Below are 4,845 nucleotides of genomic sequence, written 5' to 3'. Positions count from 1 at the left end.
ACCTGGTAAATATTTTAGAAAGGTTTATTCTACAAGACTGAACGGATCGAGTTCACAATATATCCAATTCTTATATATTACACAAACGACACCTAAAACGAGTTTTCAACTAACGAGTTTAAGCTTTTCCAAACATGTCAACTTTCTGCATTATAATTACTCCCAGTAAAAACATTGCATACAATAAGCTCTATGTTTAACTCTGTCAATGATATTTATACATGATATATGTGAAGGAAAAAAGCAGTGTATATAATCTGATTAGATGATATGATAAGTTTTGCGAATTTTTACCCCGTGAAAAATTCACAAAGTTTCATGCACTTGAAAATTTCTAGTTTTATGATATTCCTTGGCCCTCCCTACAAGTTGTATCTTCATAGCTTCATAGCTCCCACCTCAGTATCTTCATTTTCATTTTTGATTTTCAGATTCAGATTCATTTCATATATTTGGCAAAATATAAAGCAATATACAAATCATTACAAAGAAACAAATACATCCCAGGAGGACTCCTATATATTTAAAGAAGCAATTATGTGCTTGTAGCTGGAGCCCGTCAAACACAAAAAGGTAAAATACATTCAGCCAACACTTGTTGTGACATGGACCAATGCATACACAAGATCAGTCAAAATTGAAATAACAAACATATATATAAATAAATACATAAATCATCAGTTAACAAAAACAACTCTGCTTCAGACGAGCCCACCACCATATCTCTCTCCCCTCCTCACCTTTCCACTCCCACCTTATCCCCCCCCCCCCCAAAAAAAGAAGAAGAATATCTCCCAACCTTTACCTTCACATTCACTTATCAAGAGATGATCCAGTTTGTTCTTTTAATTGCAGATAATGTTTTCTTATTTCTGTAGGTAGGCTTTTCAGTCTTTGCAAAAAAGCAAAGATTATATATTTTTGTATCAATCTGTGCTGTGTTCATCAAGTTTCATTTCATTTCTCTATTACATGGTATCAGCTCCTTTAAAGAAAATGCATGATCCCCTTCGAGCACCCTGATTGTGTGTTTTATTCACCAAGGAAATGACCTGTATTCTGATGGTTACACTGGAAGTGATTGCTTTTTCTCTGTCTTCTGTTGCATGGATTGATGTAAAGTGATAAGCACCTTTTGTTTGCATGTTTTGCTCTTGCATGATAAATGTCTAGTGAGTTTAAATTTGTACTGTTTTGCACTGCAAATCTGTACCATTGTCCCTATCAGTTGATCATGAAGTGAAAGGGTCACATGAATACTCTGAGTCATTATAATTCGAAAATGGCAAATTCTCTTACATCAAAAATTACATTGGAACACAAAATCCCACTGCTGATTACCATGTTTCTCCCTTCCACTGCCTCACTCACCCCCCCCCCCCCCCAATAATTTAAGATGACACTTGAATGGATGGTATAGTTTTGGTTGAGATTGGGGATTCAGATTTCAACTTCTTGTGAGATAATTAAAAAAAAAAGACTTTACTGACTTATTAGAGAGCATACAATTCTGAGAGAATTCAAAGTTTATTTAATGAAAATTGGTTTTTAAATGGGTGAAATTTCCCAAAAACAAAGAAAAACAAAGTGGCCTTGATAAAATATGGGTCCCACCTCTTATTAGAACCTCTTTGTTTTTGGATATCTCAGCCATTTCGGAACCAATTTTCATCAAATAAACTTTACATTTCTCTTAGAATTGTATGCTTTTTCATATTCGTAAGAGGTTTCTCATTATCTCGCAAAAAAAAAACATTGGATACCTGAAGCCCCATCTCAGCCAAAACTATATCATCTCTTAAACTCTTTGATATGATGTCATCTTCAGGAGGGATTTGGTGCATGGCAAACAAATCTGCCATAGAGATTGACTTCTCAGTGAGGCTGTCGATTGAAAACAACAAGTACATGTGGTCACTGTACACACTCACGAACAGTGCCACTATGAGCATTGCATTCCTGTGCATTTGACCAGAGTGATGTGGTTATGAAATTTGAATTTATTTATTAACTCATCAATTCCCAAAATTACAAATTTGTCATTTGATGCTGAGAGATATCTGCTTATTTACAATACATCATTTGTCATGCGTTTCTCATAAGGTAGAGTGGAGTGAATCTCTCTCATTTCAACCATTCCTTGTTTGTTTAGTCATTGTTTCTTTCTGTTGCAGAATTTTGAAAGCCTCTTTATCTCTAAATCCATGGCTTATGTGTAAATTGGGCAACTCATTGTAGAAGATGAAGAAGTTCCTGTTTGTTTTTCAAAATTAGCAAAATATTTGTATTGTTCTGATTATGTGCAGGAGTGATAATGTATGAAGAGTCCCACCAGATTTTCTCCAGCACAGGACATGAAGTAAAATTCTAGAGTTGCCAATTTGAGAAAAATAAAATGATAACTTCAATCTGTGGCAAAATTTCTCCATGACTCAGTGATTTTAAATGCAAACAAAGCTGTTCCCCCTCATCAAAGCTTAATAGTTGAGAGTAGGGTGTAAGTTTGCTGCATGTACATTCACAAATTCACACTGTATCTGCATTGATACATGTATCTTTTGTCATGGTTAGATAATTGTATGATTGAAAATCATTGTTTGGGTTGTGATTTATATTTGTTTATTATTGTATGGCCTCTCTAGGAGCAATGGCCATGTTCAAGGCAGCAAGCAAACTGCAAATTACCCAAAAGTACGGACCCCAGCAGGCACGGATTGCTGTTGCGCCTTCAGCCGAACTGTCCACAGACCAAGCAGTCGCAGAGGGTACTCCAACTGAGGAGGACAACCTGTCAACAAAGGCAGAAGTGCCTGGGGCAGGTGATGATGGAAACGGAACGACTCCTGTCGAAGGAGAAGATGAAGATATAGCACAAGCAGCAGATTCAGAGATAACCCGACCTGATAGTGGAGAGGAGGACATCTTCAATGATGATGGGAATGAAAGTGGGCAGGAGGAAGAGGATACGTTGAGTAAAAGAAGGATCAAGAGCGCTAAGGAGAATCGTGTCAGGTTCGCCATCCCTGAGAAGCGTGTTAAGTCTGCCACGCCCCGTCTCGCAGTGCAGAGCCTCCCCGGGGTCGCCATCGACCCGGACGTTGTCGATGACGACATCGCGTCGATGCACTCTTTGCCACGGACGGAGACCGAAGCCGAGCTGGTCAGCATCCCGGGATCTGGGCAGAGCATCTTTGACGAGATGGACTTTGAGAGAAGCCCCACCCCGCCAAACATCTCCGTCTCCGTGATGTCACGGACGAGCACAAGAGTGACCAGCCTGCGGGAGGAGAACAGGGTGGGGTCCGGCCTCTCCCAGTTTGAGACCGACTCTCCTTTCTTCCACATCCCCTCCCTGAGGTCTGCCTACTCCCCCATGCCCACGCCCTCTCCCCTCGGCATGAAGATGCTGGACTTGGGAGGGCGGGCTTCGGTTGTCACTGACATCGCCAGCAACCTCCTGGATGCAGATGCTGTGAGTGAGGTCGCAACAGTCAACATCAACAGGGCCATTCCATTCAGTGCCCCTCCGGAAGGGCGGAGGGCAAGACCCAACACAGCCGAACGTAAGTACAGTTCAATTGGCTTTAGTACAGTTTTGATTGGCAGATGTGTATGTGAAAGTACACAGTGTGAAATATGAAGCAGACATTTTATGCTTAGACGAAGATTCATGAATACAATGGGCTGCACATTGGCCATAATGCTGCCCCTATACTAAAATGAAACTGAAAGAATTGGGAAAGGTGTTAAAAAAAAATGCTCCTTGCATCATACCATTCAAGGTTTCATCTTGCTGTAATATTATATGGAATATCCCTATTTCAGGGGTTAGATGAGAAATTGTGATCAATAAATGTAGCCATTCCCCCCCCCCCCCCCAAAAAAAAAAAAAAAAGAGAACAAATAATAGGTTGGTAATGTAATATCACAGGGGCATACATGAAGGCACCTTGTAATGTATAGGAAGACAAAAGAAGTATGCACTATGATTGCAGTCTCCATGCTCTGATCACAAAGAATACCCCATCGCCCACCTCAATTTCACTTCATGCATTTTGAAAAGGAAATTAATTTTGTGTCAGATGACTTTCTTGTACCCAAATGTCAAAATACCAAAAACAAATGGAAGCACAGCTTTGTGGTCTAACAGCTCGAAAGTAAACCAAATAGTATTTCGTTTCAAGGTCAAAATGGCACTAATTTTTATTTTATGTAACTGATTGATAAGAGTTTGGTAGTCTGCGTTCCAGTTGGAATGCAACCGTTTTCAATTCTGTGATTGAACTCAATGGCACTCTTATGTAAGACCTCGTATATTCTCACTAGCATCACCAACTGAACAGAATGAGCAAATCTTGTAGATCTCTGAAACACAGCGTTAACCTCAAGTGGCTACAGGCTTCTTTGTTGCATTCATCACCGTTCACCCTGAAATTCTGCCACATTTCAGGTGCAAGAGAGGAGCAGATGAGACCACTCACAGCGGGGGACCCTCGTGTGACCTTCCCCGACGACTTACCAGTTGTAAGACAATGTGCAGTAGACTTCACACACAGAATATTTGACAAAATATTTGCTGCTGTCTCAACACGGCTCATAATCTCGCAATAAAACAAAACCATAAAGAAGAATGTCAGATTTGAATTTAGCCTGTCACATGCTATGTGATGAACCATGTTTTGTTGTGATATAATAAATTATAAAGTACATTTATAATGCGCCGTATCTATCATTACTGATACCGGTACTCTCGGCCCATGAGAGCCTGTAAGATTCAATACATGCTGTGTGCATATGAACAGCTAATAGCACAACCCCAATCCATAGCCAGTAATTATTACATAA

This window comes from Diadema antillarum, unplaced genomic scaffold, assembly GCF_040938485.1.
Source record: "Diadema antillarum isolate AM-2024a unplaced genomic scaffold, OU_Dant_1.0 seq00000400_RagTag, whole genome shotgun sequence".
Classification (NCBI taxonomy): Eukaryota; Metazoa; Echinodermata; class Echinoidea; order Diadematoida; family Diadematidae; genus Diadema; species Diadema antillarum.
Note: the sequence above shows the minus strand (reverse complement) of the source record.